Genomic DNA, 18,553 nt, shown 5'->3' on the forward strand with positions numbered 1-18,553 from the left:
GAATATATTTGAAATATATTATGAATGATGAAGGTAGTCAACACTTATTGAAGGAACGTGAGAATTTACGTAATGGGTTCAATTTTGCAGCTTCGCTCAGTGACATTTGTATATTAAGGCCAAAGTAATGAAAGTCTTTGTTTTGCGTCCCGTCCTGCTTAGGTTTTTAAGGTTTTCATGAAAAACACACAGTGTATTTATTTGAGTAGGAAATTTTAGGACATAACATACCCACTAAGCTTTTCTGAACTAAAAATTTTGTTACAATTTTTTATTTGCTGCAATCAAATTACATTGTGTTAATTTTCTTGTGTGTGGTATTCAGCCTGCTTAGACGCGTACCTTTTCCCATTTTGAGTGGACGCAAAACAAAGAATGTAATTACTTTGGCCCAATTGTGACATGTAAATTTAAGATCGAGACCTGTATTTATGTGAACAATTGGACGTATGATTTTTAAAAAAATTCATATCTATTGTATGATCACAGCCAAGCCTTAAAGATAACGTTTAGAATCCAATTCTAAAATTACACGGGAAAGGGGCTTCAAAGGACAAGAGAAAAATACAATAGGTAGGGCAGGAGGACAGAATAACCAAAGCTTGTCTGCCAAGGAAGAAAGTATTTATAGTACCAACGAATTCTGAACATCTCGTGTAGTCAATTGAAGATTACTAGTACCCTCTCAGCAAGCTATGGCGAACCTATGATTAAAAGCAGGCCAAGACGAGGTCACATCAATATTATTTTGGTGAAATTCCAAAATCCAATTTCTTACAAAATTCCATTTGTAACCACCCTAGTCTAATTATCAAAGTACATTAATAAGACTAATCAAGGGTACATAAATACACAGATTTAACTATATTTTTATTGGGAAAAAATTGTTCATTCGACTACCATGTGAATCAAAATTTCGATGAAATTCCAAAATCCAATTTCTTGAACACATATCCATTTGTAACCATCCTAGTCTAATTAAGTACATTACTATGAATAATCAAGCATACATAAATACACAGATTTATCTATTTTTCATTGGAAAAAAATATTTGGATTTTGAATTAAATATCGCTTATTATTTCTCTGGCGTACAAGGTAATTTAATATGGTTATTTTTCTGCCGATTAGGCCAAAAACTAATAAATAAATTGTGCTGTTCCGACAACATGGTTTTCAAAAATAGGGCATGTAGGTCGGCAGGGATTTTTTTTTCTAAATATTTTTATTTTTAAGTAATGCATTTTCCAGGGGTTCAGGGCCATCAAACACTGGTCACAACATTTCCAGAAAAACGTATCATACATATAATAGAAATAAAACCATAAAAGACATCCTCGTTCAAGCAAAAATCAAATGCCAGGTTATGAATGCGTGATTTTATGGTTTTTTCTTTCTTATTTTTTTACTTCTATGTTTATGTAACTTTAAAAAGTTTAGGGTCGGCAGCTAAAAAATAGGGTAGGACGGGTTGTCGGAAGAGCACAATTTTTTTTCGGCCTTACAGGCTAGAATTCCACACTCGTCCATGTTTAGATCAACTTTAAAGAATTATTAGAAAAAAAAGAAGTCAATGAAATGTTGCAGGCAAGTTGTCGAATATACACGTAATCTATCTATGAAAAATTCATTTATATTCTCAAATCTACATTACTGAAAAAACACTAGACGAGGAAAATGACAAGGGAAAATATGATGCAATTTTGGCGACCCATTTCCGCCAGCCGAACCTGTTCACTATATATTGTCTGTAGCGGCATGAACTGTGCTTGGAAGCAGATTTGTATTTCACTGGTAAATTTGACGTAAAACATGTAACAGGTGGCCGAAATTGGTAGAAAAATTACCCAAATCATTGCTGAGGTCAAGAACTTGTAAATTGAGAACGGAAAACTACAACAAACGAAAACTAAACTTCGCCAGCTCTGTCGATGGAGATTCGATCTATTGACATGTCAGGTCTTTGACATGTACAAGAAAAATAACGAACAAAAAGAGAACCGAAGGCAAACAACGAATTCACAGCTCAACGTATTCGCGACATGGGTTTAGCGTTCATCCCACCATATACTCGAAAGTCTTCCTCCGGTTACTCTGTTATGACATTGATGAGCCCACAGACTCGGGGAAAGGCTAAATGAAAATTGAAATTCATTTGCATCGTTATTACCACGTACGTACAGTTTGTCCACAATTCAGCAATTTTTATATTTGAGTTGAGCAAATGTGGTTTTTTTTTTTTTGCTTTAATTTAACTATAATTTGATATGTAGTATATATAAACCAGTATACTGTATTGGGTACAACCTAGACACCTGTCGATGTCCTGTGTATCCGTACTTGTTCAGCAGGTATTGCAGAGCGGAAGAAAGATCGACTCCCAGAAATACCAAAATGCTCTTATTAACATATATAATATTCTTGTTGTATATTTTATTCATAATTTTCATATTGTCATAATTAATAATGAATGTGATATGCATGTCTAATTGATGTTTTACGGTAGGCCTTCTGAATCGCCTTTATATCTTGATTCAAGATTTTGTGAAATTCAATTTAAGACTCCCTTTCTCCCTGTTTTCTTGGTAGTTTATCTTTCACGTGCAAAAAAATATATCCCAGCGCGAGAACGTGGGATAATGTCCGATTGCGCCACAGATTATAGGTAGGAGGGTAAGAAGACTGTGATTGAAGTGGCAAATCGATTTATAGCAGTACAGTGTGCATCAATACAACCGTCACATAGAGGGTCATTATAAGCGGGATATTCGAATTTATCGTCACAACAACAACAACAACAACAACAACAACAACAACAAAACAACAACAACGACAACGACAATGCAAATAAATCCATGACTTTAATTGGACTAAATATCGAACAAGGCCAACGCACATCACTTTCATCCGTCTATGAATGTTCACAGCGCCCTCTTGCAGAAACTATGCATGGCACGCAACAAATGTCAAGGCAAACCTCTTTAGAAATTTGTTTCTCCTTGACCGTATCAAGACATTCCTTCCCATTCTCCTATTCGTCTTTATTAAAACAAAACAAAACAAAAAAGCAAACAAAAAAACAATTGCACATCACATATCAGTGGAAATCGTAAACAGTAAATGTTGAGAAAGATAAAAGTCTAACTACCGAAACGTTCTCGAGTCGGACTTTACTGTAAATCTTTCCTTCCAACTATTGTCATGTATATATGTTCTAGCAATACGACGCAGTGTGGCCATGTGGTGGCTTTCATTTCGGCTCAAATGCGAAAGATCGTCTTCTGAAGATTTTGGGCCTTGCCATTTGAAAACCTAACACTTCAAATTTGTTGCAGTTTCACTGGCTACCGTCTCCAACCACTGAAAAATGAATAGATATAAACTGTAGGTTGGCATCGCCACACAATAAAACTTCGATCTTTTGAGGCGTACTCGTGGAGCTTTGTAGTCCACGATCCATAGGAATCCATTCATGCATAATGGGAAGCCTTTGTGCGCGGTATGTGCTTGTTCTCCGCGCTCTGCTTTCCCCATTTTGCATCAACTGGCTAGTAAATTAGCATGCTCACGTGACCATTTATTGGAATAACTAATGTGCCCCCCTTGTGGAACGGTTCGAACGGTTGTTGCTTCTTATCTTGCCTTTGCCTTTTTTAAAGATATTTCCAGTGATCTGGTGTTATTCTAGTAAAATGTTTCTATATGAAGTATTCAAGATCCCCGTCTACTCACAAGCATTTTCCGGCAAATGCGGTAATTATCTGTAGCGATATCTACCGGAGGGTGGGTGAGTGTGGAACAGCCCTAATCATCAACACGCCCTATTTCTAAATACATATTACGAGTTGTACTGAGCGTGAACGTGTATGACTGTGGAAAACTGCTGCTTTTAGTAGGATTTTGTCATCAACAACCGTCACTGGAGCGTTTTAGAGAGTCACTGGCTATTTTTGTATCCAGCTGTGTTCACAAGGTATAGTCTTTTTTCAAATTATTCGAATTATCGGAGAATTTTCTTCGACGGACGGGCAAGGCAATGTACGTGTAGACACGCATGGAAACCACGGATATGTGATAGCAGATATCATCGGGTGCGGGTCTATCGTTTCCGTAATTGCCTTTGCACAAGTGAACAGTTTCAGTCCTCCATTACATGTAAAGGATGAGTATTCATAGAGCTCTTACGGATATAATTAAGTCTTTCTGTTGACTGTTCAGGACGTGTACACGGAAAAAATCAGACTCCGCCAGTTTGTTGTCCCCCGAAAGCCGTACCCGTCTTACTCACCTGACCGTGTACACATAGACGTCATCAGAGATGGGTGTCAACATTTTTCAACCGCGCAGTAGCTAGTTAACTTGCCGGCCACTTCTCATATCCCAACGGTTCACGTATCTAAACAAGTTGTATTTCCTTCCATCTGTTTTCCGCCCAGACTCTGGATTTGATAGAGGGACAAGAGTTCCGTCATCTTGAAACCAGTCGTGCGGGATTTCTTTGCTTGCCTCCAGGTGGGTGGAGTTGTTCTATTCTCGAAACAACATTGGCAAACACGTCGTCGTCATCAGCTGTTGGGGAATCCAATGTCCGCCCAGAACTGTTAAACTTATGTCAGCGTAAAACTGGTAGTTAATTCATTGCCTAAGCTGATATTACGGTATGCCTCAGCTACTGCTATTGTTTTTGCATCTATAGAACAACAACAAAATCGGTTTATCCAGCCAGTTAGTCCTGATATAGGGAAATAATCCCTCCACAATACTGTGGGTACGACTGTTATATTATAATACATATACATAATCTGTTAATCTGGGTTTCTGTCAATGGGAATATTTTCGGTGTAAACAGGAACAGGCAAAAAAATCTCAAAAACACAGAAAACTTTCAAATTAACATCGTAATACAGGTGTTATTTATGTATGGGTCGTTGACAGTAGTGGGACGACTGGTCCAGACAACAACTTACAAGGCAGTTTATGATTTACTGGACGGTAAGTCCGTGTATGGCAGCAGTGTTATGGCAAGCATTATTATTTGAATAACGTGTTATTTCCTTAGGCATCTTACAAATGTACCTGTACAAGATCAACCACATCGAAACACAGCCTTTATTCACAACAAACTGAGGACAAGGTATTAAAAAATTGCTGGCATTGGCATGCACAATAATTTTATGATGTCAGGCCATCATATTTAATCTGTTCCTGCCATCACCAAACTTTTGAACTTTGGACTTTTGGAGTTGACTTTTCAAGATTGCGATCACAATCACTCATCAACGATAAAGAAGAGAGATTGTGAGGGTGTGGTATACATACCTGTGATGGGAGCAAAGATAGCCACCAGAACCCCGATCTGTTGTGAAAGTGCATTCGCTCAGACTCACATGTGTTATGCTTACAACATGTTCTTCCTTTTCATATGTCAAATTGTCATCCTATAGTATTAGTGGCCCTTCTTTAGTTTGCTATACAGCAGTCTTGGGTTGGGCACCTAGGCCTGTGTGGTTGCAAACAATTGAATTGGGTGCGAACTGAAAAATATTGGCCTTTTTTTTCTCAGAGCCAACAATACAGCAAGGTGTGTGCTGGAAAATTCCTATTGAAATATATACATGCAACGTATGTGTTGCTTCTCACCACTATGTATATGGGCCATACTCTAGGAATATGCCACTATTACCATAGTGAAAGATTTTATGGCATTTGAAATAATTATCCCTTCTTTTCATACTGTTGATCAAAGTTCTTATCACACTGATCGAAGTTCATAAAAGGTAGATCAATAAAGTTGGGATGTCAACTTTTAAAATAAATTGTCCTTGAAATTGTCACATAGCAAAAATGAGACATTTTATTCGCTGGCTTATCTAACAGCAAAGCTGTTCTCCACAAAGATCAGAAGGCCATTTTGTAGGACATCAACAGTACTTTATTTTCATAGTTTTCATTGTATTCAAAACTTTTATATGCTGTTGCTATTCATAGTAGCTGTGGCCAATTGTGAAGTCCAAAATCTATGAATATTTGAATAGTTGCATGATAGTGTGCTGTTTCTTTCAAGTGTAGCTAGCATTAGCTACTGTCCCTATTTGTCAACAGAAGATGCTTTGATTCTAATTAAAGACATGTCAAGTGTGTCCGTCAGTTTGTCTGATGTGATTTGACAGGCTATTGCATTGCAAGAGATTGGAATTCAGAGTGGAGCGGACGTATTCTTTTTGTGTTATTGGAGTTATTAAATCATTTGTCTGCCAACATTATCATACAAGAGTGGATATAATAAAAAGGGAAAAATTGCAACTTGCAGACAGGAGAACCCTTGCTTTTAGACTCTGGGTTTTCTATCCTTTCTTGTATTAAAATTCATAAATGAATGAACAGTTTCTGTACGTAAATTTACCTTTGAGGGTTGTTAAACAGGCATGGTACAAAAGGTACATCACTTGCTACAGTCAAATTTTAAGTAACCATTCATTGATTTGCTTCAATAGGGATGTATTGCTTTGATAGTTACATGGTTTTTCCAGGAATTATTGGTTTTCTGTGCACTTCAGCAACAAGGTTTTGCTGGGCATATTGTCGGCCTCCTTGTTGGTTACATAATCTCATCTGGGAGATCAGTTGCCAGGTAAAATTGGAGGTTAAAGGTCATTAATTTTCCAGCACACCTTTCAGGCAATGATAAATACAGCATTTGTGTTGCTTGTCTTAAGATTAGGCCTCTTCTAATTCCATGCCTTTCTCTTTGTATGAAATATACGTATGTAAATTTTACAAAAGTAAAGTGGACGCCACTTGAACAGCCTTTTATAGTAAATACCCCTGTCATAAGACCATCATTTTATGTTCTTGTCTTGCAAGAAAAGCTTCATAAGTGTTTTGTGTTTTAGTGAACTCTTTAAAGGGCAGTGGATAATTAACAAACACATGACTAATGAAACCCATGACAAGTGAAGCGCACGTTATTCAGGCATTGGGGAATTTAGCTGTATTTTGAATATCATTTGCAAATTGTCACTAACCAAATGCAACTGTTTCACCATGGAAACCGAGTGTACTTGTGACTCGTCTGATTTTCTTTTGAAATGTGTTACAGTCAAAATTCTGTGAACAATTTTAATTTTCAACAACCCATCGTAGCAAGTTCCAGCAAGGAAGATAAAATCATAGCTTTGATGTCTAATTTTTGCACCATCAAACATTCATGTTGGTTAGGAGGTTACTTTAGGTTTAACGAGATGGGTTGCATTTTTTGTGCGCGTTTTAATTATTCACATTCCATAACTGATTTGTAAAAAAATGGCAATGGCTGTCAGTCTCTCCTCTGCATACAGTATGCTTAACTGTGCATGTGGACATTGAGTCTGTCACTCAATAAAAGTGCCTTCTTGAAGTTCTTCCCCACAAAATGGATTTCAATATTGATTTTAGATAGACTGGTCTTAGCTGATCCAATCATATCCTGACAAATTCCAGTACATCCGTTGTCATAAGGTTTCTTGGCAGATTGACAACTAAAATGAAGGAAGATGTGTGTTTTAATAGCTTGGTGACGGTGTAGAGGCTCAAGTGAGCAGTCTTTCACCGAGACTGTGTAATGTAATAGTGTCCTTCCTAATGGACTATTTTTATCCTCTCTTATGAAGCATTACGAATATTAAAATGTTGCTTCATTAATTTGATTGCTTGCTCTGATGGAAGCTTAAGTGTGACAATTGTGCTGGTTGTTATGTAGAAAAATGACATTGGATGACTTATTAAGATTAAAAACCTGTATTTGAATTCAGGAGATCACAATACTGACCAGTACAACGTTAGTAGCAAAAGTGACATCATGCACGCAGAGTTTTTTTCGGAAAAGTAGTGGCAATAATGCCCCACCACTGGTTAGCTGTATTAACAAAATATTATTGATATGATTTCACTCCGATGATATCTTTCTGTCAAATGTCATACACATAGGTCATCATTTTATGAAATTAATAAGTTGTCCATTGTTTGAGAAGGTGCATGTGTGAATCGTGCATCACAATCATGAATATATGAAGAAATCATGTGCCTATAGTATGAAGAAAATAAAACTGATATCAGTATAGTTATTTTGTCAGAAAATTAATTAGAGGGTATAAGAATTATTTTTGCCACTCCTATCTCTTGTGATTTGTACAGCCATGTACAATGTAAATGTTGGATTATATCAGTGTCGAAAATCTAGTTAAATTCTTACTAAGTAACCCATTACTGTGATATAACAATTTGTTGCCATGATATGTTCAGCATGTTCAGAGGCCTGACGTGATAACCCATTCCCCCAGCCAAAGGCCATGTGCAAATCAATGTTTTTAAAACTTGCATAACATCTTGAAGCTTGGTGAAGTAATAACTGCTAAGTAGCATTTGTTGATGAACAGGTATAATATTGATGACAGGTTGATCGGCCTGTAACTCAATACACACGGCAGGTGAGAACCCAACCTGCATAATTTATGGCTCGGAATTTTGCTCCCAGTAGATAAGTGACACAGCTCTGGCCGATTGCCAAACCTGGTAAACTCATACTGTCATTTCCAATTCTTTGTGGTATTTTAAAACTAGCCCTTGTCTAAAATGGTTCTAACACTGGGGTTGGGGTAGCACAGGAATTCAAGAAACTACTTATTTTTAATCATCTAGTACCAAACCCAGGTCAGGATGAGAAAGGAATGGACGCAGGGGTAGACAGGATTTCCTGAGTGTTACCCCTCCCTCATCCAGGTGACATGGCAAATCCAATACAACTTTCACAATCTGCTGACCACGGCATAAATCAGCGTAACTCCTTTTAATATTCAGATGGGTTGGATCTTCCGCATTTCATTCACACAACTTGCTACTTTCAAGTCGTCTGTTCAAGAATGTTTTATTTGACCCTGGCCAAAAGAAGTATAATATGCAGATTTTTTGATAACTTTCTTCTGTGTGACAAGACCAGCTTGCTGACCAATCACAGTTCAGATTATCCCCTATAATTAAAGACACCCGATGGAAGGGGTCTCTGATTTTCTGTAGATACATATAAAGTGTGTAGCCATATCACAGAACTTCAGTAAGGACTGGCCGGGGGCCTTATGTAAGTATGCAATAGGGTGCCACCTGCTGACAACTGTTCAGCAGGTGATTGCCAAACCTGTGAGGGATTGTTGCATGTTTGTTAGTTTGACAGATAGACCTACCACCTGGTGTAAGATCAATATCGATTGGTCCTATGTACATGAACAGACCAGATGCATGCCAGGTGTATATATACTACAAGGTCATCAATATCACATCTGTTTCAACTGGGGGCAGTGTTCCATTTGAGTGCATCTTTTGATCTGTTTGAAACCTGTCTCCTTCCGTGAATATTTACAGTTTTATCCTGTTCTCAAAAGAGTCAGTTGCAGGGTTGACTACACTGAGCGTGAAAATAAAGGACAGGAAGGCAGCATACCAGTCAATTGAGGCTGAAACTTTGGTCAGCAATGTTTCAAAGTTAACAAGTGAGTGATCGAAAAAAAAATTAAATAAATTGAACTTGAACAATAGCTTACAGAGGGCGAAATGATGTACTGAAAATGACAGGATACATTCAGTAACAGTAACACTGTGAAAAGGGAAAAGGTGAACACCTTTTGTTGGTATGGCATTCTTTTCCATCTTTCAACCCACAGTGTAAATTTACATAGGCATTTGACAGAGTTGTCAAATGTCCTGGTACAGACTCCCTGCCCACATTCCAAATGTGTACTCTCATGCACCATGAGCAACCACTAGGACTTCTTAAAAGTTTTAGAGTGTCGGTAAGAAAACCTGAAGTGAGGTCTCAGACAGTGTTGAGTCATCCAAGGTTAAAGTTATTTGTTTTGGCATATTTTTGTTGTTTAAGTCCAACATCAGCAAATCCATAATGCAAATAAAGTTTATCTCTTTTGAAAAGTTTATCACTGTGGTCTACAAAATCTCATTTTAGCTCTTCTGTTGGAATGAGGTTTTCAGCCACTTGACAAGGTAATCCCAAATTTCTGTATAAATTTAAATAAAGAACAGTCTGTGTGTTTGTGTGTGTGAGTGCTCAAACTCAAATCCTTCCCAGTCTTTCAGTAAGTTACATGGACAGAGGTACCATGGTTCAGAAGTTCAAAGATATAATATCGCTCATCACAAGTAGGAATTTCTTTTATTCGTAGTTACGTACTCAAAGTGGAAAGAAGCATCACTGGTTATCGCACTCTTGATTTAGTACTTGAGTTGTGCTTAGTGTGTTTAGAATCGATGGACAGTGAGTTAATTGTTGGAATACAGTATGTGAAGCCTTTCAGTTCATTTGGAGCAGTTTCTGTGGTACACTGTTCACGTACAAGTGTACGTGTACCTCTCAGTTTGAATCGTAATTGCAGTTCATTGATGTAACAATGCTTGTAAATGTGATATTGTAGAACAGTTTAAATTTAGATATCTGAAACCTATTGGATTTTAGAATTCTCCCTGTGAGAAAGTAAACAATATCAGCGTTTTGTGCTGAAGCATGCTATGTTAAATTTTTTATGATGGTGGTTTTATTCAAGCACTGTAGATTATGAGAACTCTCCAAAACATGATAAGACTCGAGGATTTTTAACCTGTTTCAGTGCTTTTTATATGCCGGTTATAAAACTTTGAATATCTCATTGTTAATGTTCAAAATAATTCTCCCAGCTCGGTACAAGAGTCCAGTCCCGGGGCCTAGCCTACAGATGCATTCCCTAAGTGTAATCTCTTGTCCAGCATGCAAGTTCAGGATCTAGACACAGCTGCATGCACATTGCAGGGTTCTGTCAACTTTACTATTGTAAAAGAACACAGCTCCATGTCAACCTGGAAGGTGACAAGGTTGTTCACTGCCAACTGCAGTGTAACTTTAGTTCAGCTTTGTGATGTATTGTGTTATACAACATAGTCATCAGATGGCAATTGTAATGGACATGTATTGCCTTTCTGCAACCATCCCCAACCTGTCGGAATTCTTCCTTTGTTTGTCAATCCAAGGCCTGTTAATGTTATTCTCACCATCATGTGACAAGTGCATGCCTCTGTATAGAAGGAAGTAGAAAGAGACTTCACCTATTATTATGCAGCAGTTGTATTTGTATGAAGTTCATACGACTCTTTGGGATGTTGTTAGGTTTTCCTCCTCGCTGCCCCGATTACACGGACATTTACCAGAATGCTAACCCTTAGCTATTCAGGTTTTGCTGCTTTTTTGTTGCATCGTCCACAACCAATTAATGTACAACTTGGCTGTTTAGTAGTGTATACACACAGACATACATTATCTACAAAGAGGTACACACTATGAAATTACAATACAAATCAGTGCCGTTATCTGGGTGATACACATGTAAATAACATGGCAGTGAACCTATTCCAGTAATTGGTGGCAGCATCTAGTGTTGAATCACAAGTTTTCCACAGGTAGTGTTGAATGGTATGGATCAATTATCAAATTTACAATTTTTCAACATTTTATGCTACTTCCCCCAGTTGCACCTGCCTTTCTTACTGTAAACAGTACCATGGACAAGTGTCTGGATGTCCATATAATTGGTTAATCTAATGTGCGTCATGACTGATGCTTCGTATCACAATTTACCTGAAGTGTTAGCCTGGATGAAATGTCGGGAGAGAACCAAGCCAAACAAAAGTTAAGAAAGCTGGAGTATTTGGGTAAAGTGAGAAAAACACAGAGACAAATTTCTTAGATTGTGTTGTGACATATGGTCTACAGCTGTAACATACAGTGTTTGTTTCATTGCAGTGTACATTTTACTAACAACATGTGCTCCAATATCAATGTTATTTATCAAGCAGACATTATGATGACATCAGTGTGTGATGTGTTTCACAATATTTCTGAAGTCTCAATCCTGCAATTGTTATCCAAATCAGCTGATCTTGAAAGACTGATGGATGAACACAAATCAGTTGTATCATAAAAATGGATTACAAAACTACCAAAAATGGCTCAGAGCCACAAGATTTATTTTACACATAAATAGATAACTGTGTATCGTTTCTTGTGAAATTGCACTTGTAAACTTTCCATTTTAACATGCAGCCTATACCTGGTGAGTTTGTTGTGTGTATAAAGGATGAACTGTCATTCAACATTGAAGTAGAGTTTGAGATTTAGGATGTACGTGTTCCTCTGTGTATCGATCCATCTGCATTTAGAGCTGACAGATTTATGTGACCATTTTAATGAAATGAGTAAAAGCCATGACAAAAAGCCTGTAAAGCCAGTAGGTCACAAGTAATTTCTTTCGGAGACAAAACTTCTTGCCAGTGGTAATCAAGTTAGATCAAGACTAATGTGATCTCGTAAACTACCCGTTGATGATGTCTATACGGCAAATGTACTTCAATCCCTTCGTCTGATGGAAGGATATAAAATTCGGTACCTAGAATATTATATGTATCTGTTTGTAAAGGTCGAAGTGTGTTGAAAGTTTAAAGTTCAGCATATTTATGTGGATATAGCACTGATTACTTTGAAAGTTTTAAACTTGTGCCATGGGCATGCTTGCATGTCAGTGAAAAATAATGATGGTTTCTCTGTTGTCTTTTCAGAATTGTGTCTGATCGTATCAAAATGCAAATGTGAAGTACATGAGTTATTCAGATGACAGAGAAATTGAAAGTATTTTTTGACTCAGTGAAAGGATTGAATTACACTTTCAAAACTGGATTGAACTGAACTGCAATGTAGGTTGTATCATAATAAATTACTAAAGTGGTTCTACAGATTTTGCGATCCCAAAATGTATTAGCATTGGGAAAATTTTTCAATTCCGTTTTCAGCTAGAGAAACTGAATATTAAATAAAAGGCTGGCATCCTATAAAGTGTTCATTTTGTACTCATGATCTGTGTTTGTGAGTTGTAATTTACCGTAAACAGCGTTTGTAGACAGTGTTGTATATCAGGGTCATCATTGCTGACATTGAAGTCGTAATTGAAAGGTATGTGGACTAGATAACACTTAATCGATTAGCCTATTCAATGTAAGAGTTGATGTCTTGCTGTGGTGTTGTACACTTTCTGTATCCACAACCCAAGTCAAACCAGTCTTTTGTGATTCATGTCAAGAATAAAACGGTTGCCAAGGCAGTTTTACCTACATGATGATGGTACTAATAGATGGTTCAGTAAACAAGTAAACAAGCTTTTTGTTTGGCTTGACTTGGCTTGAAACAACAGGGTCAGTTAGCCTTGAATGTGTATTGTGAACTAATGTGTGATCAATATTGATCTTTGTTGTGTACATGTTCAGTAGCACTGTTACGGTGTAACTACCGCTTTGCATCTGATGCAGCCGATCCCCACTGAGTTCATTGGAGGGACACAGATGGAGTCATCGTTCTGGATGGAGAATTTCAAGGAGAAATAGTCTTCATGAAACCATAATTAAATTTTCTGGTCATTTAATTTGACAAGGCAACGTCAGAGACCAGAGACACAAGTTATTGATGTAGGTGGGCGTGGTTGATTAGTCTCGCTACACCCAGTGAGAGATGATTCATTCACACAGCATCTTTAGCTTATTTGTTTCTTGGCTCCCCATCCCTGTTTATTCCCATACATACGGTAGCTTGCCAGAATCAGTCAAAGTATATCTGTGAACTATTTTGCCTGTGTTTCATGAAGATATGAGGCTTGTGTGAGTGTACATATAAATCTCAGATTGGCGGCACTGTTTTGTACATTATCATGTAATTCATTTATGTACAAATTTATTTGTTTCTGTCATGCCAGTTTGATTTGAAGTTAAAGTTTTTTCCAGTGCATACATATCCCTTGACATTATTGTCAGTCCTGGGTACAGAGTGTATTTATTTGATAATATTTTTCTTTTGATCACAGTGACAATAGGGAGGCATGTGTTTGTCTTGAAAACAAGGAATCTGAAACTGTCTGCAATATAATGTAGAGCATCAAATAGGACTGTTTCCAGCTACCGTACTATGTTACTTTGAGGTACCGGCTCTCTTTATTTCATTCTTTGGAAATTGGACAAATAATATTGTCTGTTAGTTACTGACAGTGTACATGTACATCATCAAAGTACTGTGTCTCATGGCATCATTGGTTGTAATAACTTGTTTAGGTATGGTATCATTCGTGAAAAAGTCTGCTACTACCATTATAACTTGTGCCACACTCAATCAGATATCCCAGATTTGCCGTTATTGAAGGTTTACTGTGGTTAAGTCCTTCCCAAGACAGACAAAATCTAATGATAAATCAATGAACTGTGGTGATAATAATGTGAGCGGCCTTTGTTAATTTGTCTCAGAAATCAATAATTTTCTATTAGCCACTATCATGTTATGACAGTCTGGTTGCTTACTTAAATTGTTGTGTCTCAACCATGCAGACTGTATGCCTCTGCCCTTTGTCAATAATTTATTTAGGAAATGGCAACAACAGTTGGTGTACTGCAAAACCTGTCTAGCCCATTGCCCTGTATATAGATGTACACTCATCATTGAAAACATTGGATTTTGGACCAAACCATTGTGAAAGGGGTTGCAAAGGAGTGGCCAGTGTTGTGTCTGCATGTTTTGAGTGTAGGAAGTGCTTGCATGCTTCAACTGTACCAGGAAGTGACCTTGGAATTGAGGTCACACCCTCTCCCAGCTTGAAGTTCCAATTGTCATGTTGTTGGTAATGCTATGGGTAAACTGCCAAGTGCAGCCAATCTAGTCATCCTGTTCTTTGTATCTGTGTTCTCTGCTCTGTGTGATCATCACGTGGGTGGTAATTGTTTAGAAACTCATTATGCAATGCCCTGCCACAGGAATTGTACCAGGCCAATTGAAACTATCCTAGTGAAGATTGTCTTTACATTCTGTTGTTCATCTGTTCATCCCTCTTCACTCTTTGAAACAATTTGTTACCGCAATTCTATTGCGATATATCCAAATACAATTTACCTAAAAATGCAAACTCAAAATTCTTCTAAATCTATCAAAAGGCATAAAAGATAACTAGTCAACCAAATGTCAGTGTCCAACTCTCCTTTTCATGCCAAACATGATGAAAAATTTCATGTAACATATCCCTGTAATTAGCATTGAATGACTTTCCGGGAGATATTCTATGCATCCAGGATCTGTTCCAAAACTTTATTGATGGAAACCTTTTGAAGTCTTTCTAAGAATGTGTGTTGTCAACCCACATCTTTCAACACTTGTGAGATATCTCTTCATCAAATGATTGTTGCACACAAACATTTAAGTTGTGGAAATGATGAAATACGGTAGAAGTAGTGGTAAATGGAAACAGGAGAAGAGGCATAAGACGGACATTTTATAGAAAAATAGTTTTATAAAACCATCGTAATGTAGTGAACGCTGTATTGGTCAGGACCCTGGTAGGATGCACCTAGATTAATGTATAGAATTTTTCATGTGTAGGAGTAGTGCGGCATGTCTTTATTATCGAGTACTTGCCATACATACGTATTTTTTTAAAGTTTTTTTCTGTGCATTACTTGGTACATGTATGTATATTTCTCTTCCATGTTGTGTTATAGCGCTTTCCTTCCATATGTGAATATTTTTGTACATATTGGTCAGTATGTCCCATTTCTGGTCAGGTGACCAAACCAAGTCAACCAATAGGAGGCCAAGAACGCCAGCATTGGAGGGGTCCGGATTAAAGCCCATTATGCACTTATCGGGAAAAGGTGCCTTACTGTGCATAATCCAGGTCCCAGGTCCGGAGTCATGTCAAAAGCATGTAACCATGTAAGGAGGAATCTTAATTGGGAGACAAGACAATGGTTGCTGCGATGTTAATTGGATGCAGACCTGTTTTTCTCTTAATAACTGCAGTCATGATTCCTGTTAAAAAAAACAAAGGCATTTATTACAGTTGAATAGGTTTAACTCATTAAACCGTGCCTGTTCTATTCATGTCAGCATGTTCTCTCTGTTCCCTATTCACCATTTCATTAATTACGGACAAAGCACCTTTAACTATTGGAATGTAAATTGTAGATATCATAGATTACTAGGACGGCTGAGGTTTGAGAATGTTTTTCTGGGGTTTCAAAAATTGTCAACAACTGTTTAAAATCATACAGAGGCATGCAGATACAGATACAGTGAAGAACATACACACTTAGACACTGATACAAATTCCTTTGAAAGAAATTGTACAAACTCTTGAAATTAAATTGAGAAAGTATTCATAGTTACTGAATTGGATTTAAACACCAGCTAATGTTTTCAAATCTGTGGTTGTCCTGTTCGAGTCCCAGTGAACAGATGCCAGGGGCTTGATACATGGACTTAACAGAGAATGCAGATGGCAAAATTATCACACATGAGTTGGGTTGTTTGGTTGATGTAATGTCGATCTGTATTACTGTGGTCAGTCTTGTAAGAAGAATTGAAGTGAAAGTGACAACTGTAGTCTCAACACAGCCTGATTCCAAAGTGATGCCCACCTCCTTAAAGTCTCAATCTTGACCTCACAGGTCATCTAAAATCGATCGTTTACATTACTGGCTTGTGTTCAAGTCGTTAAGCTCATACATTTGTAATGGGATTGAGGCTAATGTGGTTTTCTTCAAATCATTTCAACTCTTTTTTCAGCAAGGAAAACACTTTGTTCCATCATTGTAAACACTTTCCTTGTATTTTATCAGAGATGAAACTCATCATGGGTGTAATATTTTACCTGAACTGAAGAGTTCAAAACTGATGTCCCAAATGAAAACGAACAAAATTGTGAATGCATCAATTATGGGATGTATAGTTCTGTAGCCCTGATAAAATTTTATTGGCATAAGAATCTTGCTATAGAGGGACAAAGTTGGCCATTTTTCATGAATTTTGTGTGATACGAGATACTACTTACATTGCTTGACATGTTGAAAGATAATGAATGGGTGGCCATATATTCGACCCCGGTTTTAGACACGATACATGAAACCATCACGAAAATGAATTAATGGTCATGACCATTTATTCATTTTCGGGATGGTTTCATTTAATTTGTCTAAAACCAGGGTCGAATATATGCATGGTCACCCATTCATTATCTTTCAACATGTCAAGCAATATAAGTAGTATCTCGTATCAAACAAAATTCATGAAAAATGGCTGACTTTGCTGGAACACAGTGCCTCAACTGTCCTTGATTCAGATTATAACTGCTAACACCTCAACAGTATATCGTTTAATCTTCCTAAAACATACCTTTTGTGTTTAAAAGATGTAATTGGTTTTGGAAGTAGTCGCTTTTCTGGTCAGATAAAAGCCTTCCCCAAAATAAAGGAGAAAGAGAGAAATAGAGAATGGAAAAGCCAGGGGGGAAAACGATAAAAAATGAATAGCTGTGAAGGCTGCCCATGGCCTCATGTTTAACTGTTCCACCGCCATGGTTTGACCTGAACCTGTATGTATATTAATTGCTATCCATGGTTGTTGTAGAGCTGTTTACAGGGAAGTGGGGATGAACAGGTTCATACTGACTGGTAATCAGTGGTGATTACGGTCAGAAAGCTGTAGTTTTCCAGAAATTAATAGGAGTCATTCTTAACTGACATGAAAACTCCGGTTCTGGAAAAGTAACTTTGTCATACCAAAAGTGAAGCATACATGTGTAACATGGAAATAGAAAAACAGCAGTTGGGAACCAAAATTTATGCAGTGGCAGGTGGAACTCTGATAATTTTAATCAAAACCTGTGAAGGTTAACGACCATTATGCAAAAGAGGAGAAGCAACAACAAAAGCAGAAACAGTGTTATTTTACCTGCAACTTCCTAAGCATATGATGTAACATGGGGATGGGAAAGCTCTGATTTGTCAAATTTCGCGATTGTGTTCTTTTCCATGTGTGTTTTAACAAGTGCAAGCATTGACAGCGAAGGATGCCCTACGGCTATAGAGCTTGCAGTAGCTCCCCTTTGCTTTGGAAGTAACCCTAGCCACTGACACAAAGGAAAAAAAGAGATTATATAATGCTGGATTTAACCCTTTCAAGCTTTAGTCTTCAGATATTGCAATATTCCCCATTGTTTCCATGGGTATTAACGGTATGCATGCATTTGTTAGAGTTATGCAAAGCCAACCAAAGGTTGACAGTTTGTTGACGAGGGTCCTGAATGTATAAAACCAGCATGTCAGCCAGTTGTGATGAGCAAAGCATCATCAAAAATTTAATCATTTGTCCAAATATTCAATCACTGCATTGATGTATCACATACATGAACTTGTTCACTGTATTTTCCTTTTCATCCCAAATAACTGCTGTGCATGAGACTTTTGACTGGATGTGGATTTTTTGAACGCTTTCGCTTTGTTTTCGCTGTTTTTTTTATGTGCTCTTCTCGGAATAACTGGGGCGATTTGTTTAGTGACATGTGACCTTAAAAAATTTAGCTGGCTTGGCATCACCACCTTGCAGGTGTCCACAAGAAAAGCTCTGATAGCCTTTCAGTTATTTAAAGAATCCCCAAAACGCCCTGTTGGTGTTCTTCTG

At 37.5% G+C, this 18,553-nt stretch overlaps 1 protein-coding gene across 1 annotated transcript in view; it reads left to right on the forward strand.

The window, feature by feature from the left end:
* The first annotated feature begins 3,693 nt into the window (after positions 1-3,693).
* Positions 3,694-18,553, forward strand: part of LOC139140937 (epidermal growth factor receptor kinase substrate 8-like) — a 64,330-nt gene continuing 49,470 nt past the window's right edge. Inside the window, 1 exon segment of the mRNA XM_070710442.1 lies at positions 3,694-3,973. The gene's annotated coding sequence lies outside the window, so the exon portion shown is untranslated.

Source organism: Ptychodera flava, chromosome 9, assembly GCF_041260155.1.
Source record: "Ptychodera flava strain L36383 chromosome 9, AS_Pfla_20210202, whole genome shotgun sequence".
In the NCBI taxonomy this organism is placed as follows: domain Eukaryota; kingdom Metazoa; phylum Hemichordata; class Enteropneusta; family Ptychoderidae; genus Ptychodera; species Ptychodera flava.